Source organism: Rattus norvegicus, chromosome 1, assembly GCF_021556685.1.
Source record: "Rattus norvegicus strain SHRSP/BbbUtx chromosome 1, alternate assembly SHRSP_T2T, whole genome shotgun sequence".
Taxonomy (NCBI): domain Eukaryota; kingdom Metazoa; phylum Chordata; class Mammalia; order Rodentia; family Muridae; genus Rattus; species Rattus norvegicus.
In genome coordinates, this window is record NC_141534.1 from 248179717 (window position 1) to 248200000 (window position 20284).

The 20284-nt window shown below is 42.3% G+C and overlaps 1 protein-coding gene across 3 annotated transcripts in view; it reads left to right on the forward strand.

Annotated features, from left to right (window-relative positions):
* Exoc6 (exocyst complex component 6) overlaps window positions 1-20284 on the forward strand; it is a 144496-nt gene that overhangs the window by 113643 nt on the left and 10569 nt on the right.

The following is a 20284-nucleotide window of genomic DNA, read 5'->3' on the forward strand; positions in this document are numbered from 1 at the left end:
CCTTGTTTAACATTTTATTAATGGTAATGTCTATAAATTTTGTGTGTTACCAGAAAAAGATTTTAAAAAGACAGTTATTCCTTCTTATGTTTTTTCCTCTGGTTCTAAGTCTAGTAACAAATGTGAACTCATCTTTCTGCCTCTTATTCAGTTTTCAATTTTGACATTTCTGGTCTGTTCTTTATTTTCTTTCCTTTTTCTATCTCCTTTGTGTTTTTTCTTCTTAGTCCTCTCTTCCTCTTTCTTCTCCTTTTTCTTTTTCTTTCTTAATCCTAGGATTAAAGAGCTTAGTCAGGCTGGGGAGTCTGAGGGTGTGGAGTGCCCTTGGAGGGGGCAGGAGTGCTGGACTGACAGACCGCTGTCCTTGTCAGGGGACATATGGAGACTGAACTAAAACAAAGGCACTGTGCATTAACAGTGCCACTCCTTCAGGGATGGAGGTGACCCATGGCAAAGCTCCACTCTTGTTATGAACGGCCCCTACCACACTGATGTTTGCAGTAAGACCTATTTGAGCATTTCAGGTTCTGGTTTCAATGAATGTTTGTGGTTAGAGCTCTTTTTTGCTCTTTCTGTACAGAGTGAAGCAAGTACCTGTTAATGCCTGTGTGTTCATTATTTGGTAAGCAAGTGCGATTTAGGTAGATACAGAATAGTGTGAGGTAATTCTGTACTGTGGAGTTTAAGGGTTCTTGGGAGAAGATTCACTTACCTAAGACTCTGAGTCCTGTGGAAGTGAGCACTACCTCAAGTTAGGGTTACAAGGACCGAGAGAGCACTTCCCTAAAGCACTAAATTTCCCTGCAGACAGTGGTGTTAGGTCTTATGCTAACAAGGACCATCTTCTGGGCAATGTGACTCTATAGTCAGCTGTGCTAAGTGAGAAGGGTAGCAGACAACCAGGAAGTTAGGCTCAGCTTCTGCTCCTGTGGACCAGGGGACATTCTACAGCAGTAGGTCCTCTTGAAAGACTTCTGTCGCTTACGTCTGTTCTCTGAGAAAGAAGATCTAATGTGGAAATCTGAGTCTGTAGCAGGTTGGAAATAGGTTTCACTGTGTGTTCATGTCTCTGGTAGGTTAAGACCACTTATTTGCTAGGTAAGCTTCTGTGTTGGAAGGACACAAATGTTCTCCAACCCAGAGGATATGACCCAAGGGTAAGTCCCCTAAATGTGAATAATCTGTTCACAGAGATTTTCTGTTTCATCTGAATTTAGATGGGGTTAACTAGTTTATACATTAACTAGTTTGTAGCATTATGAATAAGACCACACAGCTTATGGAGCTGAAGATAGATTGTCCCGAAGGGGATGAGGATGGAGCTTAACTGGTAGCTGAGGTCCTAGGTTTAAGAAACATACAACAACAACCAGGCAAGGGAGAGGTGATCTGCGCCTGTAACCTTAGCTAGAGCCTGGCTCAACAACAAACTCTACAGAGCCCTCTACGAACTAAAGCACCGCTAACAAAAGCAGTGTTGCTGCCCAGCACACTGCCCTCTGCTGTGTTACGCAAACTTGCTCCGTTCATTTGTATATATTTGACCCCAGTTACCTCCTTCTTTCAAAGAGTCATTTTTGACATCATAGAAGACCACTTTATAAGGAATGTAGCTCCCTAGGGGATTGCATTATCAAAGTATACTTCAAATATTAACATCAGAGTCATGGTTGAATATGCTCGCTAAATATGTTCACCTAGAAGACATTAAGTCCTGGTTGGCTTCCCCCTTTAAATGTAAGCTGCTTGAGAGATGTTTGAGTGGATTTTAGATATAAAAATACATAACCACGAAACCTGTGTGTGTAGGGAGTGGCTGAGCTCCACTCCAGGGAGAGCTGTGAAGCAGGAAACACCACTACGCCACTTGGTGCTAATGTGTGGCAGGAGAGATGAGTGGAGAGGGAGCTCCAGTGAGCTCGTTTATCTTGTTCATTCTTTCCTAGTCTCAAAAGGGACTTACATTTTGTTCTCTACTAATGTTGAAATTTAGTGATTTACTATTTCCTATACTTTTGTACTCTAAAATGAAAGAAACAACGAATTCTTGCTTTTGGCGTCTCTGATATTCAGCATATGTTAAATTTTATGAGTTGAGTGACTGAGATTTAATCAATTCAAGAAGGTAGCTATATTTCACTGTATTTGCTTTTAAATTAATTTATAAAAATCAATTTGCAGTCATATTATAAAATGTATGAGGATTGGCAAAAACCCAAAATAGGTCTTGAAAATGAAAGTCTTCCATGAGCTGATCCACGTTCATCCTGCCCGATGTTATTGATTATTTAAATACAGATGCCTTAAAGTCTTGATAGTGCTTTCATGTAGGACCTCACAAATAAATATTATAGTATTTTACATTTTTGTGAAGGAGTTTGTCAGCAAACATAAAGAGGTACAAGCACCTTTGTATGCATCTTAGTTGAGTTTCAGCACTTCTTCTTCTCCCCCTCTGGTCTGTGATCCGTTTCTGTCTTAATAGGGTGGCTGACAGTTCTTTTCAAGTGTGCTTAGAAAGGCAAGGAGCTCTTTTCATAGTGTGTATAAGGGGTCGTGCTTCTGGGTCTTAGCTTGAATTTGATACTGCTTCATGAATTGCTGGGTATGAAAGATTAGGAAGTAGGTCCAATGGTCACGTTTTACCTGCCCACCCGGACTTTGCCCTGAGGTCAAACTCCTGATCTTTGCTGCGCTGAGTGGAGGAGTTGATGACAAGTGGGAGTTGATGCAGAAGGAAAGTTAAACCGAATCAAAGCTGAGGGCAAGAGAGCCGGGGCTCAGTGAGAGGTGCAGTTAAGAGACAGAGCATCAGGCATGCCCTCCACTGAGGGAAAGGAAATAGCTGACCAGCCAGTGAAAAGGCTTTATCATCCTGCCAGTCACAGACTTGCTAATGGAAGCCAGTTATCTCAACAACATCTTAAGACCCATGAGCCTAACCGACAATGTGGGGGATTAGTGGTCCTGGTGCTGCCATGGGGGTGTGCAGCCCCAGTCAATTTAAACAAGCCATTTAAACACAATTTGTACCTGTAGTTTTCTTACAAATAAAAGTTGTCATCTTCCTGTCTGAAATTAAGACACAATATGAATGGTATTTTATATACTTATAGAGCTCACCCCTTTTTCTCCCCAAAGGCCTTGATTTAAAAAAAAAAATCAAGTGAACTTAAATATGTGACATTCTTTTGACATTATACATAAGCTTCAAGATTTGAAAGCCACTTTACTGTATGATTCTGTGTCTAATATATAGTACCGAGAGGTAACCCTTTCTTAGCAATATTTTACTAAGTATCACTGGAAAATGTAGTCATAGGAGGTAGCTAAGATTGTATTTTAATCACAAAAACTTTAAACATTTCCCACTTTGATGAAAAAGTTTAAAATGTTCTGTGCATACTTCTCACAGTTGAGGATCCCTGGCTTCCCTGATCCTGGAATTAAATCTTATTTAATGGGTGCCATATAACTTTGTGGTCGCTTCCTTTGATGGTGTGACATATCTCCTGGAGACAATATGTGCAGTTTTAAAGTGGTTGGAAGGTAGAACAGGAAGATGGGGTTATAGCTAACAAAACGATCTCTTGTCCCCCCAAAATGCCTTTGACAGTATTTCCTAAAGTGTCTTCCTGGAAATGTTAATGTCTTATGATGAAAAATATTTCTTCAAAAAAGATTTCCAAGCCTGTGGTAGAACTCCGTTGTAGAACATTTCCTCAGATGGACGAGGCCCTAGGCTGGGCACCAGCACTGGGAAAGAGAAAAGCTCAAGAGGCCCGAGAAACACTTTATCCTTTAATTACTCCTTTAGAGACTAGCTTTGGCACATTAGAATTTTTTTTTTTTTTTTGGTTCTTTTTTTTCGGAGCTGGGGACCGAACCCAGGGCCTTGCGCTTCCTAGGTAAGCGCTCTACCACTGAGCTAAATCCCCAGCCCCGGCACATTAGAATTTTAAAGATAAAAATTCTACAGCAACCTAGCATTTTCTAAGCACTTCACAGAACTTTTGCCTTGCTCATTTTGGGATGTATTACATAAAACATCTATGGGAATTCTGTCTTAAGGATCATTCTGGGGATGTCTGTCTCTGATTGGGGCCAACATATTTTTAAACTAATGACTTTGACAGAAATATGAACTAAGATTTATGTTCCATAAAGCTAAATGAGTTACTGTGATGACAGACTCCGAGCGCTCAGAGCCTTGGAGCCCCCGAAAGAATACAGGCCATTGTCATTGTTTTTGTTGCCACCACAGGTAGATGGGAAGTCCCTATGCTGAATGTGCCCGTCACATTCTTTGGTTGCAGCACACAGAGAAATCAGGCTGGAACTGAGCTAGTAGCCTCCTTCCCGCTGGCTCCCTTCTTAGCCCTTGAAGGTGCTGTGTCTGTGGGCTATTGGGGAAGAAAGGTTCTCAACTGTTCTCTCTATCTGTGAACCCTGTGAGCTACAGTACCAACCTTCCAGGCAAGAAGGTGTCCTCTGGTGCAGTAGTGGCAAGACCATTTGGTGAGGAGGGGTGGTGAACTGGCTGGTTTTGTGTGTCAGCTTGACACAAGCTGGAGTTATCACAGAGAAAGGAGCCTCCCTTGAGGAAACGCCTCCATGAGACCCAGCTGTAAGGCATTTTCTCAGTGATCAAGGGGAGGACCCAGCCATCCCCGTGCTGACAGTCCTGGGTTCTATAAGAGAGCAAACTGAGCAAGCCAGGGGAAGCAAGCCAGTAAGAAACATCCCTCCGTGACCTCTGCATCAGCTCCTGCTTCCTGGCCTGCTTGAGGTCCAGTCCTGACTTCCTTTGGTGATGAACAGCAATGTGGAAGTGTAAGCTGAATAAACCCTTTCCTCCCCAGCTTGCTTCTCGGTCATGATGTTTTATGCAGGAATAGAAAGCTGACTAAGACAGGCAGTAACTAATCACTTCTTATTTGGAGTTTTGGCTGCTTCTCCAGAGGACCTGGGTTTAATTCTCAGCATCTACATGGTTGTTCACTTGTAACTCCAATTTCATGGTCTACAGGGCTCATGGCCTCTGTAGATAGCTGAGGATCACATTTTAATGACACACATTAAAAAAAAAAACAAACCAAAAAGCATAAAAAAACTTTAAAAATTTGCCATTTTGATGAAAACATTAAAAATTTCCAGCCCATATGGCTTCTGAGCACATTTCTCACAATAAATTGAATGCCTGTGACTTATCCCTGTGTTTCAGAAGAGGGTATCAGACCCCTGAACCTTTTTATTAGTTTAAAATATTGAATTATTATTATCAAATGTGTGTTTCTGTACTATTAGTCAGACATGCCATTTTCTTCTCTAAATACTTTCCAGGCCGTAATGATTATGATTTTCTTTATCTGCTCTAAGATTGGGTCCTGTTTTCAAATACTTGGTTTGGCACAACAAGGGAAAGGGCTAAGTGTTGCTTTGAATCATGTTTCAAGGGATTTCGGAGGGAATACGAATTGTGTAAAATATATCTAGATCTCTTAGCCTCTTCTTATTTTTACTAGTATTGGTCTTTTGCCTGCATATATGTATGTGCACCACATACATGCCTGATGCCCACCAAGGCCAGACAAGGGCATTGAACCCCTGAAACTGGACTCAAGATGGTTGTGAGTTGCCATGTAGGTTCTGAGAATCAAACCCAGGTCCTCTGGAAGAGCGACTGATGCTTTAACCTCTGAGCCATCTCACCAGATCCTAACAGCATCTTTTCAAATGTTAAGTCGTCTGAGTTAAAGTATCTGTTACTGTGATAAAGCACCGTGACCAAAGGCAGCTTGGGGAGGAAAGTGTTTTACCCACACTTCCCACCACAGTCCATCATTGAAGGAAGTCAGGGCAGGGACTCAAACAGGGCAGGAACCTGGAGGGAGGAGCTGATACGAAGGCCAGGGAGGGGTGCTATTTACTGGCTTGCTCCTCGTGGCTTTTTCAGCCTGCTTTCCTATAGCTCCCAGGATCACCAGCCCAGGGGTGGCACCACCCATAGTAAGCTGGGCCCTCCTATGTCAATCATTAGTCAGGAAAGTACACCCAGGCTTGCTCAACTGGTGGGGGCATTTCCTCAACCGAGGGTCTCACTTTTAAATGACTCTAGCGTGTATAAAATCTCATAAATCTAAGCAGCACAGAAAGACAGTCTATATCCTGGAAAACAGACTTTCCTAGTGTGACTTTTTCATGTCATGAGTGAAGGCTTGACCCCCGCTCCTCACTCACTCGCTTGGCAGTTGTGACCCTTCTCTCTCAAACCAATGTCATTTCTGATGCTACTTACCTTTGGTCTGATTTTGAACTTTGTATGTGTGAGACTGTATGATGTCACTTTTGATTCCCTCTGTCAGTGTTGTGTGTGTACAGTGTGTGCATTGCTGTCATGGGCAGCTGTGGTTTATTCATTCTCTTTGCTGTTCAGTTTTTCCTTGTGCAGAGACATCTACCAATCCATACATTCTACTATTGGCAGGCCTATGAATTGATTCCATACTGGCTTTTGTGAATAGTGCTGCAGATAGATACGTTGTTTTGTAGGTTGTGCACATATACACACGTTTCTGTGGAGGCGTTTGTCTAGGAGGTACTGAGCCAGGGAGTGCACAGATGTCAATAGTTTCAGTGGGGACTGGAGAGAGGTTTTCTTAAGCAGTTGTGCTAGTTTATGCCAGCCAGTGGCACAGAAGTCACTCACTTATTCATCATCACTTGATACCATCTGCTGCTTCCTCTCTAACCACTCCCAGGACTGCACAGATACACCACCAAATTCTTCTCAGAGCCAGCATTGTACTGATATTGTGCTGGCTGGTTTTATGTCAGCTTGGCTCAAGCTGCTGTCATCTCTGAAAGGAGGGAACCCCAAGTGAGAAAAATGCCTCTATAGGATCAGGCTACAGGCAAGCCCTTAGAGCATTTCTTAGTGATTAATATGAGAGGGTTCAGTCCACTGTGGGTGGTACCATCCCCTGGGCTGATGGTCCTGGGTTCTGTGAGAAAGCCATGAAGAGCAAGCCACTATCAGCACCTCCATGGCCTCACCTCAGTTCCTGCCTCCAGGTTCCTGCCCTGTTTGAGTTCCTGCCCTGACTGCCTTTGATGATGAACTATGATCTGAAAATACAAGCAACTTGCTTTTTGTTACAGTGTTTCATTATAGCAATAGAAATCCTAACTAAGATTCCAAAATTAGGTGAGGACATAACAAAAAAGAAAAAGAAAGAATGTATAGACCAGTTTTCCTGATAAACATAGATGTAAATTTTTCTGATATAATACGTGAATATTGAATTTAAACACATATTATTAGGATCATATATACCATGAACAAAATAGTTTCCTTCCAGGGATACAAGCTTGGTCCACCATTAATAAACTTATAATTTAGCATATAAATAGACTCAAGGGCAGAAAGCATATGAGTATCTCAATTATTAAAGAAGAAGCCTTTAACAAAGTTCAACATTGATTCATGATAAAATAAAAACCCAAAAAACAGAAAAAACTCTAAATAATGCGGCAGGAGGTAAAAGCTGATGGATCTCTGAGTACAAGGCCAGCCTGATCTACAGAGTAAGTTTCAGAACAGCCAGGACTACACAGAGAAACCTGTCTCAAAAAACAAAACGAACAAACATAAAACCTGAGTAAACAAGGACTAGAAGGATCATACCTCAATGTAGTAAAAGTATATATGACACACTGACAGCCAGCCTTATACTAAATGGGGAAAACGGGGTATATGCATGTCTCCTAATATTTAAAGTTTAATTCTCCCTAAAATCTAAAGTCTCCCACTCTTTCTACTCAGTCTGCTGCTTGACATTTTAGCCAGAATGATAAGCAAGAGGAAGAAATAAATCCAAGAAGCCGTTGTTTGTTTGCAGATGACATTATTCTGTACTTAAAAGACACCGAAGGCTCCATGCAGAAACTCTTAGACCTGATAATAATGCTTTCAGGGAAGTAGTGTAAAGTCAAGTCGGCGTACGGAATCAGTAGCGTCTTAGTGGCTTTCTTATGCCCCAGTAATAAGCTGGCCAGACAGAAGGCCAGAAGAAAGACAGGACGTGAGATTGGGAAGGGGCAGTGAAAACATAAGATACTGAAGAAAGAAACTGAAAAATGGTTACAGAGACCTTCCATACTCATGGATAGGCAGGATTCATTTTATGGAAATATTACCAAAAATGATCAGAATTTCCAAATATTCTTCATGGAAATAGAAAACAATTCTAAAATCACATAGAAGCACCAATAATACCCCCAAAGCCAAGGCTAACCCTTAGCAGGAAGAGCAGTGCCAGAGGCATGCCGATAGCTAATCTCAAGCCACATCACAGACGCGGGACGAGACAGCACAGGACGTCCACAGAAACTCGGCGTGTAGCCCAGTGGGCGAGAAAAGAGAATTCAGAAACAAACCCACATAGCAACAGCCACCCGCATTTTCACAAGGGTCAAAAAGCAACCTCTGGGGAGAAGATAACATACATACCTTTTGAAAAAACTGAAGTTGTTTTTTTTTTTTTAATGATTCTATTATACCTCAACAAGAGTGGCTAGCACAGAGAAGACCAAGGGCAACGAATGCTGACAGGGATTTAGGTGAAGAAGGAAGCCATACACTTTGCTGGTGGGCGTGTAACTGGCATAGCCACCCTGTAAGTCTCACAAAAGCAAACATAGACCCGCCGTGTGAGCTACTGTTTGCTATACACTGAAGAGCTCCTAAGCCAGCACACCACAGGGATGCTGCGCATTCACGTTCACTGCGGCACTGTTCATAGCGGCCAGCAATGGAGCCAGCCTAGATGCCTGCTCATAGAGGAGTAAAGTGTATCCCAAGAAAATAGATGGAATTAAATATATCAAGCAAAATACACTTACCTCAGAAAAAGAAATATTGTATGTTTTCCTTCATATGTAAGGGGATTAGGGGTCATGGAACTAGAAAGGGGATTAAATGGCTGGTGGGGAACAGGAGGGCGATGGGATACTCATGACATGAAGCCAGCCAGAGGGGACTGAGAGTAAAGGGTGGGGGAGGAGATGGAGGAGGACAGAGAATAATGACTCATATGCATGCAAATGACGTAATGAGACCATTGCTTTGCCTGCTCACGTGAAAGGGTTAATTTTAGAAAAGTGCCGAGCAGGGACTGAATACCCAGTAGAAAGAGCATTCTGAAACTGTGGTTTGGGAAATGAATTGTGAAGACCAGAACGGTGGTCAAGCCAGTGCCCGCACCCTGAAGGTGTACCTCCCTCCTACAGCTTCGCTGTGTTAGCCTGTTAGAGGCTCGGGCAAGCCACCTGCTCTCTGACAGGTGTGCTGCAAAGCAGTGTTTTACGTGGCACAGTTTGCAAGCAGACTTACCTAAATCACTAATCACATTTCATACAGGTCTCTAGAACCTTCTCTTCACTGAGGGTCACAATGCTGGGCCTGGTGCCCCTGCCTCTTAGTTCCCGCACTCTGAGGCAGAGGCAGGCAGATCTCTATGAGGCCAGCCTAATACATAGTGAGTTCTAGGACATCTAGAGCTATGTAGAGAGACTCTGTCTTAAACAAAGAAAAGAAAAAACAAAAACAAAAGTCCAGTTATATTTGTAACCAGATGTGTTTTTCAACTGATAGGTGAACTCTTCAAATATTAAAGTGCAAATAATACAAAAAGGATGAAAATGTTTTCCGGAAACAGTTTGTTGAACTTTCTTTTTTTAAGCATTTAGATGATTTTAGGATGGATGGTAATTGCTAAAGGATTAATGCCACTAGGAGCAGCGACCCAGGCAGGCAGTTACACACAGTAACTTGTTTTTAAGAGCCATGAAATGGCAACACAGGATTGCTTGTGAAGAATGAAGAGATTCAGCGGGAAATTAAAATCCACGTTTATGTACCCTTCAAATCCCAACAGATGTCAGATTCTGCCCTGAATCGCTAGACTGACGTCACTAACTACATTACGCACGCTTGGCCAGAAATAAAGACTATGTTCATTAGTATGCGTCTTCCCAGACTTTACATGATATTCTTCATATATTGTAAATGAAATGGAAAAATGGGTAAGATAGATAATTTTTATAAAATGATCAAGGTGATTTTATATTTTTTCATTGTTTTTTTTTTTTCCTTTTTCTTTTTTTCAGAGCTGGGGACCGAACCCAGGGCCTTGCCCTTGCTAGGCAAGCGCTCTACCACTGAGCTAAATCCCCAACCCCTATTTTTCTCATTGTTAAAAACAGTGTCTTATCTTATTAAAAAGGAAATAGCGTCTGAAGTGACATTTTTGAGTGTAGTTACATATTTTCTTTAGACAGACTGTCTAATAATTGCCAAATTTAGATCCTGGAAACAAAACCAGGACTTCCAGAAGGAAACAGTGCTGCTATTTAAGGGTATCATGAATATGACAGAAAAGCAGTTAAACATTTTGAGAATGTACAGATTTTCTTTGCCCCATTGGCTTCTTTTGCAGGTTAACTTAGCAGCAGACAACTAAGGAGTGAGAGGAGACACAGGGCGTTGTTAGCGGATCTCTCTACCTATCCCAACTCCTCTCGCCATACGTCAGCAAGCCACCCACCCAAGCCCACCAGAGCCTCAAGTCATTTCAGAAGGACATAGCCATCTTTACAGAGGCAACACGAGGGTCTTCTCACTTTGCAGATCTGTGTTGTTCACGTGCCAACAATGTACATTGTTTTGTTTTGTTTCAAGACAGGGTTTCTCTCTGTAGCCTTGGTTGTCCTGGAATTCACACTGTAGACCAGGCTGGCCTTGAGCTCATGTGTGCACCACCACTGCCAGGCCAGAATTTTTTCCCCTCTTGTAGTAAAATTACAAGTCTGAGCTTCTCACTGTAAAGACCAAGCAGCTGTTAGCCACAGCCACTGTTTATTTGTATATTCATTTATCTACCATATTTCTGTTGTTTTGAGACTGCCTGGCTATGTAGTGTAGGCTGACCTTGCTGTGTAGCTTGTGCTGGCCTCTGCCTTGTAAGTGTTGAGATTACAGTTGTGTACCCCCATGCCAGAGGCTTTGCTCATCTGACCACTCTCTATCTTACTGCTTTACCAAAACAAATCTATTAGGAGTGATTTGTGAATTGCTGTTACTTTATTTTCTGTTGCTTTTATCTCATGGAGAGAATCAATCGGTTATAAGTCGGATCCCATTACAGAGTTCTTTGCATGCCTTTGATCATGGAGTCTAACCTGGAAGTGATGAGTTGCTCTTAGTAGGTTCACACAGAATGTTGTGTGTATCTAATTTCTGAGCAGAAAGCACAATGTTTCCATTTCAGAGAAAACATGTTTGACCTAAAAATTGTAACTAACCACATTACTCTAGTGTGGTGGTTCTCAACCTGTAGGTCACAACCCCTTTTAGTAAAACGACCCTTTGGCAGGGGTCTCCTATCAAATATACTGCATATCAGATATTTACATTATGATTCATAACAGTAGCAAAATTACAGTTATAAAGGATCAGTGAAATAACTTATGGTTGGGGTCACCACAGCAGGGAAACTGGATTCCAGGGTCTCAGCATTAGGAAAGTGGAAAACCACTGCTCTGGAGGTGAACTCTGGTCAGAGGAATCCAGATCACCAAGAGCTGCTCTAGTTTCAGAGGCTTCTTCCTGTGTTTATGGATACAAGTTTGAGTGCACGCCCTGCCCACTGGTTAGGTGCTGGGAAGCCCACGGTGACTGAGACGGGCAGAAACGCTGTTCTCATAGTTTCTCCTGTGTTCAGAGTTACAACTTAGAAGGGGATCCACAACAGACAGTGATGATTTCAGATAGCTTTAGAGGGAAAGTCAAAGAGCTGCCTGGAGGCGTGAGGAGAATAAAACATGTCCGAGTTGTGGTGACTGGAGGGGAGGTGGGCAGCTCAGACGTGTTGATCGGGAACTCTTTCAGGAAGTGGCGTTTGAGCAGGTCCCTGGATGAACTTGGGAGGGTGAGCAGATGGAGATGTGCAGAGTCTTGAGATGTACACAGGACAGAACGGTGGGGATGGTTATGGCAAGTCTGGAAGGAGCCGGGGAAGAGCTGCAGATGATGTGGGAACATTGCCAGCACAGAGTACACAGAGGACCTTAGAAGTTAGGGATAGTAAGTGTGACGGGGAATTAGTCAGGGAGCTTGAATGGGTATCCTGTTCTAGGTGACACTTTGAGAAGTTATTCTGATTGCTTTAAGGAGAGTAGATGTTAAAAAAACAAAAAACAAAATTAGAATCAGAAATATCACTAAGATTGCTCTGGTATCCTCAGATTCAGGTGATTGAGGCGGTGTTGTTTATTGATAATACGATTGATACAGTGATGTCATCATATAGACTTAGAATTTTTATATTTTTTTTTTTTTGGTTCTTTTTTTCGGAGCTGGGGACCGAACCCAGGGCCTTGCGCTTCCTAGGTAAGCGCTCTACCACTGAGCTAAATCCCCAGCCCCAGAATTTTTATATTTTAAGTATGGCATATGGTTGAGTTAGTCTTGGACAAGTGGTTTGCTTTTACCTCAGGAATCCTACATTTTCTAATTAACTACGTTTTCGTTCTAGAAAGCATGGGTGTGGTACAGCATCATTTGCATTCTGAACACTCTTCCCTCCCACGCTCACTTTCCCTAAGTTTTCTTGGTTACTACACTTGTTAGAGCAATCCTAAAATGTTTTGCAATCGGAAGTACTACCTATAGATGGATTTTCTTTACCTGTTTATTAAATAAATCTTTCTTGATTTCCTCAAATAGCCAAGTGGTGGATGTGTGTGTGTGTGTGTGTGTGTGTGTGTGTGTGTGTGTGCACGCTAGAAGGTTGTGAGTTTGAGGCCAGCCTGAGATGTACTCTCAGGCCCCGCTTCAACAAACAAAGACTAGTCTACTTGAGAGATGACTTAGTTGGTGTCAAAGAAGACAGTGTTATCCTGGCTAAAGGACAGAAGCTTGAAGAGTCTGACTAGGAAGCCACAGGCTGTGCTAGTCAGACCACTGTTGAATGGCAGACACTACATGGGCTCCCATCTCACTTAGTAGGTGTAATGTGACCTTGGGAAATGGCTTCCTGCACTATGTCAGCTGTTCTATTCACTTGAACAGAAAAGGTTATATGGTTTACTTCTGGGAGAGATTTCTTCCCTGATATGGTTGTCATTGCTGAAGTTAGTGACTTGTGTGACACTTAGGGAGGCCATCGGTTGATTGAGTGATCAGCTGCCATCATCCTATACCTAGCACATTTCATCAGAACAATGGAGGGTGGTGGCTCTGCTGAAAATAATAGGTGACTTCATTACTGTTAATAACCTGGCCTTTCCTTCCACCAGTGCCTGAGAAAGGAAGCCCCTTGTTCTTTTTATCCCTCTCACCTACTCTCTTCAACCTTCCTATGCATAGGCCATACCCCAAAGGACTGCTGGTCACAAATTCTAGGAAAGACCTTCTGTCAATCGCCAAGGAAAAATAGGAGACCCCCTGTAACTTCACAAGACGCAAATTGCATTTGACTAGAACAACGCTGGAATCTGTCTTGAGACATGAACAAATCTTGGAAATTGTGAAGGGAGTATTTGGCCAGAATTCTTGCCCTGGAGACTGGGTGTCTGCCAAGATTTTACTTTGAAATTGCTATCTTCTGTTTCTAGTCTTAAGGCATCATAACATACCATTCTTTTGCCACTAGTCTATTTTATTCTTTTATGAAGAAGTCACTTTTAAATAACAATTATTTCCACTGTAATTAAACACATCTCCCTTTGTTTGCATTATTTTTGTTACCATATCGTTTATACAACCTGCTTGCTTAAACTTGCCCACATAATTCCTTCACAGGAACTCTGTTTAGGAGCTTGAAAGTCTTCGACTTCTTAAAGTATTAATGAGATTTGCCAAAGTTGTAGTACCCGAACACTTGACTCGATACAGCGGCAGGACAGTAAGCTTGTCCACACAGCTCCTCCAGCAGGCGTTTTCTTCTTTAGACAATTCTAAATTCATCTGAAGTGGCAGAGACTTAGAGGAAGATGTATTGTGGTTTACTCCTGAATATAACAAGACCAGACGTCTCAGACGTTTACCTTAAGGTCCAGATATGAGAAAAGTATGCTGCCCTTTGGGAACGCTTAGATTATGAAGGATTAGTCTGAACCTAAATGGCTTTCAGCTTTCTCTTCTTTGTGTTCCAGTGCCGTAACTACAGATCACGGCCTGTGTTTAAATATGTAGGTGACTAGTGCTCAGATCTTGTGCTTAGTAATAACAGTTTGAGCTCAGGTTTTTAAATGTTATTTAAGAATTACATTTAAACTGTTTTATGGTGTGGGAAATTATTCTTTAAAATGAAGCATATTTTTTCTTTTTCTACTAGACATGTGCTTTACCACCTTACCATGTCTCCGGCCTAGTTTCTCATTTTAAAATAACTACACACCCGTCCCAGTACACTTCACGTGGCTTTCCCAAGGATAGCTATAGTATGCTTATGAAGACCAGGTTTAAAACATACCAAACAAACCATTTCTCCCCTTCTCTGCAGCCTGACAGAGTACCTGGCTTGTTTCCTTCCAAACCCTTTGTAATTCACACATATATGTGAGTTCATTTAAATTCCTGCACCTAACTATGCTTTGTTTTGAGAACAAACTCTATGTAGCCCAAGCTGGTCTTGGATATGATCTCCTACCTCAGCCTCCTGAGTGTTGGGGCTACAGCCAGGTGCCAGCATGCCAGGTCATTTTCTTTTCTTGCAGAATGGCTGGAGTCATTTATGTTATGTAATAATTAACATTTTGAATGCAGCATACTGTTCTTTTATGTTGATAAATATGGACCCACTTGATTCACTTTGATTCAGCCATGCTGTTCTGTAGTCTGAACCACCATCATTTATTGAAGCATGTGTCCTTACTGTTAGACATGACAGAATGTCAAGATTCTCACTGTAACTAATACCACAGATAACACCCTTATATAGTGAGTGGTTGTGATTATTTTAGTAGGCATTTAGAAGTAATATTTCTATATACTGTAAATGGTATGCTAATCATTTAAAAAGAGCTACTAAGAAATATGACAGGAAAATTAACAGATATATCGAAAAATCACGCACCATGTAAATATATATTGGGCGGACACAGACGCTTTCCTTATTTATGATAGAAGCATTTTCATTCTGCATTGTTGCAGGAGTAGTTGTTTGTTTGCTTGGTTGGTTGGTTGGTTTGGTTGTTTTGTTTTGTTGGTGTTGTTTTGGTGGGGGACAATGCTCTGGGGATCAAATGCAAGCAGGCTAGGCTTGCACTCTACTACTGAACTCATTCCCTAGCTGGCCTGATTCATTTTTAGGATATTTTCAACATGCCTCCAAAGACTGACAAGTATAAGGCAGTGTTTAAAATATAGTCTCTGGTGTAAATGTTTTTAAGATCAACAATATTCTTACTAGTGTTTCCACCGAAAGAAATAGGCTAAATAAAGTTCCTAGAACAGTAAGAGGTAGAAATATCCTGGACTTTGATGAATATTATATGTGCTATAATAATTAAATATTAATCTAGTAGTCATAGTATTGAACAAGAAATTTGGGAGAGGAGTGGTAGAAGGGGCTTCTTGAGATAGGGTTTTCTGTCTTGGAACTCACTTTATACCCAGGCTAGGATAAGAGACTCATCTGTCTCTGCCTCCCAAGTGCTAGGACTAAAGCATCACTTATGCCCTGCAGGAAACTCTTAAAAATGAATTTCCTTTTGGGGCCAACATTCCTAGTATTCATTTATAAGTACTGTCTAGGGCCAGTGAGAGGGCCACTGCTTTCAAATTTGGATGTTTCAGAGAGCTGTTCATACTTCTCTATCGTTTTGTTTTGTTTTGTTTGAAACAGGATCTCACTGTGTAGCCTTGCCTGGCCTGGAACTTGATTTGAAGACCAGACTGGGCTCAAACTTCCAGAGATCTGCCTGCCTCTGCGTCCCAAGTAGTGCTGGCATCAAAGGAAGGCACCGCTATTCCTGGCCCACTGCTGGCACTTGAAAGGAATGTGTTCTTCTCATCTCCTCCGGTTGTGTGAGTGTGTATGAGTGTGTGTGAGTGTGTATGAGTGCATGTGTGCGTATGAGTGTGTGTGTGTTTGAGAGTGTGTGTGTATGAGAGAGAGAGAGAGAGAGAGAGAGAGAGAGAGAGAGAGAGAGGAGAGAGAGGGGGAGAGAGAGAGAGAGAGAGAGAGAGAACGAACGAACTTGGGTTACACCTCTGCTTCTGCCTCCCAAGTGCTGGGATTAACTTAGCGACATGAGCATGTGATACTCTGAACAGTACCCAAACTGAGTGTGTAGTGTGGGGATCACATAAGTGGTACTTCTGGGGTGTGTGTGTGTGTGTGTGTGTGTGTGTGTGTAGACCTTTCTTGAGGCAGACAGAGACAGAGAGCTAAACAGAAGCAAAAGAAATGACTGCTGTGGTTAGATAAGGCAGGAACAGGCCTGGGTGACGAGCTGCTGGATGCACACAGAGCCAGGCTTTAGGATCTCAAGGTTCGGGTGAGCTGCAGATTTGAAGCACAGGTAGGGCATGTAAGCCATAGAGGTAAAGACCATGGATGGGTGGGGTATATTAACAATCTGTGCTGCCCCACTTTCCACACAGTTATGAGCTCTCTACTTCTTGGTCACATGACTGATCAGATGACAGGTCAGAAAGGCTCTCTCCATCACAGTGTTAGCTGCTCTCTGTGTTCAAGGGTTCCAGGTGAGGGTGTTATACCATTTGCTAATCTAGTATGTTCTAGAAGTTTTCCAGCCTGCTTTTTTTTAATATAAGGTTTTAATATGTTCTTGTGTTTATACTGTTTATACATTCCTAGTTTCCTTTGATCAGTTTATAGGTGGGATGATTTTATTTTCTGAAATACAGTGTATTCATCAGACCATTCCTTGTGGGCAGTGCTGAGCAGGTGGCGGTGTCCATGTATCCGACAAAGTGTGTGAGTCACTCTTCTGCATGTGCACGCAAAGTGAGGTTAAACGTAGAGTCACCCAGAAAGTTCCTGCCTTCTGCTATGCCTCGAAGAAAAGGACATAGTCCCACCTCTACAGTTCCACCCAGGATACCTACCAGGTCTTCTTTCTACCAAGCAGCGTGCCCTCATCATGCCATGAATGGGATGGTTGACATAATTAGCATACTGGCTGGCAGCTATGTTTGTGAGACAACCCCATTACACTTAGGATTTTCTTGAATATGAAGACGTCACAGTGTCAAAAGTCATGCTTATCATGGTCCCTTCCTTACAGAAGAGGAACTTGAGATCAAATTATAGCTCTTTTAAATGGTTAATTCAAAATGTAGGATGCTTTATTTCTTACAACTTGGGTGGGATAGGAACTTAATAAAACATAAACCTTGGTAGACAATATCAACATTTATTTTAGAATGTTTCTAGATTTGTGAGAATAAATGTCATTTATTTATTTATTCATTCATTTATTCATTCATTCATTCATTCATAGTTTTTTGAGACCATGTCTCTCTGTGCTACCCCTCTGGCTTCTGTTGTGTTTTATTTTGATGTGTACACCCCACCCCACCCAAAATTTTCACTACAAATAATGTAAGAGACAGTCGTTCCAATGACACCTCTCCTTTCTTAGAAAGGGAGGACCTGAGGGGCAGTGGACAGTGCCAGGAAACCTGGTAAAGTTGAGCAGTTTGGAAGCCCTGGAACCCAGAAGGATCACCTGCTTCCAACAAGGCCCCTGTCAGGTGACCACACTCCCTGCATAAGAACTAGGTCATGTAGATCAGAACAGAGTTCATGCTAAATGAGGTATCTTAGAGGCCCTGAGAGTTAGCCAACAAGCTTCCCTTCCCAGATATTTCTTCCTGCAAAAGTTATTTAATCTATGAACCACCCTGAGGAGGTGGTATGCATCCATTTCCATGATGAACAGTCAATAAACCATATCCATAAGCATGTACTGCCTCTTTCACCAAGAACCGCCGTGCAGAGTGTGAAGGAAGCCTTTGTCTCTAGTGCCACAGTGACTAAGTCTCCCACAGGAGGCCAATTAGCTAAGCTGGAGTTCCCCAACCTCCCAGCCCCTAGCTCCCAGCCCTGGGCCTCCTTAGCCCTCAGGCCCAACTTGAAAGACCTAGCAGCGCGTGGGTGTCTAGGAATATGGGAACCCCTGCCCTGGGCTCTTCATCACAGGATGGCGGACCCCAACCCTCTATTCCAGACTCTTCTCCATGACTGGCCGCTCAGGAGTCAGGGAACCCCAACTTTGGTCTCCTACCCACAAGGCTGCATTCTCCCATCCATCGAATAGTGGATCACATTTCCATGGAGCCCAGCACTCTCCTGTGGGCCTAGGGTAAATGCAGTCTAGCATCTCCATCCACATTCCCACACCCCAATGGCAGGGCGAAATGGTAGATGATATTGAGGTTTATTATAGAATGTTTCCAAATTTGTGAGAATACATGTCATATTTATTTAGGATTCTTTTCAAGACAGGGTTTCTCTGTGTAGCCCTGGATGTTCTGGAAATAGCCCTGTAGACCAGGCTGGCCTTGAACTCACAGAGGCAGATCTGCCTGCCTCTGCCTCCTAGTGCTGGAATTAACAGTGTGCACCACCACCTGGCAGAACCTTAGTTCTTAAGCATTAGCTTATTCAAGTAAAATATCAGATTGTTCCTGGTAAGGGGACAGAGACCCCGCTACACGGTGTCACCCTTAGCAGACCAAACTGGGATTCATGGCTTTGGCGTAGAGGAGAATTTCAGGATTATCCAGTATGTTCGAGCAGAGTTAAAGATTATATCAAAGGCATTTTTCTATTTAATATAAATGTGAGGGTTATGAGAAACAGAGACATTGAGAAAGAAAGACATGTCCAAGTATGGTATAGGCTTCCCAGAGGACAGCAGAAGGAAGGAAGGTACACTGGTGTGTGGGTGTGGATACTCAAAAGAGAATTGCAGTCAACTGTCCTCATATTAGCCATATATACCATTTAAATCTCAAGTTTAATGTCAAAAAGTTGCTAAGAAACCCTTTCAGTAAACAAGATTCTGAGGTAGCCATGGGTATTGTTAGACGTATAATCTGTTAGGAAGCCACTGGGATTGCACAAGAACCATGGGGTCCCACATCTCAACTTTAGAGGGGCTTCTAGCGGCAGTCATAGAATACTGTATGTTTATAACTGGGGAGAGAGAAGCCTTGCTGTGCTGGGATCTTGTTTCTCTGCTGGCTAAGGGGCTCCTTTCTGCTTCTCCTACCCCCTAATTTCCCTCTTTCTATTTTGCTTCAAGATAAGTAAGTAGAATTTTATTAGGTAAGAAAATGGAGGGCTTGGTTTTCCAAAAATGACTCTAATTTCTAACATTCTGATGTGCCACAATTAAATATAAGTACTACAAAATTATTCTTTAAAAAATGCTGGCTTGTTTTAAGTTGTCATGTTCATCAAGTCTTTTTTTAAATCATTGTCTCTTAATACTCCCAGATTCTTGCCAAGAGGTTTTACTTTTAATATTTTATGACAATTTTCAGCCAATCTGTAAAATACTTAGAAGATAAGCTCCACCTTCCTACCATTCTCATTCTCTCTCTCTCTCTCTCTCTCTCTCTCTCTCTCTCTCTCTCTCATCCCCCCCCCCCCCCCCGTTCTTTGTTCTCCTCTTAATTATCATGAACCAGGCTTTACCTCCTCACCTATGTTGAAGGCACTGGGCCAGGCATTGTTTCTGTTCTTACAAAGAGACTAGGGCTTGAGTTGTTTTTTTTTTTTTTTTTTTTCTGATGGCCTAGTGTGAGCTGTTTATGCAAGGTATCAATGGAAACAATTATCCTAACAGGATGACACAGCCTATTAGGCTTAGAATGTCCCGATTTCCTGTTTAGGTTATCCGGAGGTCAGATGCAGGTTCCTTCTCCTGCTCCAGTCTGCATAGTAGAGTGTGATAGGACTTGAATCACAATCCATTGATCATTTATCCTCCCAAGAAAATAAGTCCCTCCCTTGCTACTGTTTGTTATTTTATAGCTGCAGCCTTAGTAAGAGTGTAACGCCAATGGCTACTTCCTAACAGTGGGTCTTCAAGTACATTGGTCACATTGTCGCAGTTGTCAGTTAACCTCTCTGGAATCTGTTACTAAGCACTGAGGCCCAACATAAGCCTTGCCTTCATGCTGTGAACCCCTGCCTTAGTGAATCAAGCTTCTTGGTTTGCTGTCTGCCTTTTTACCCCT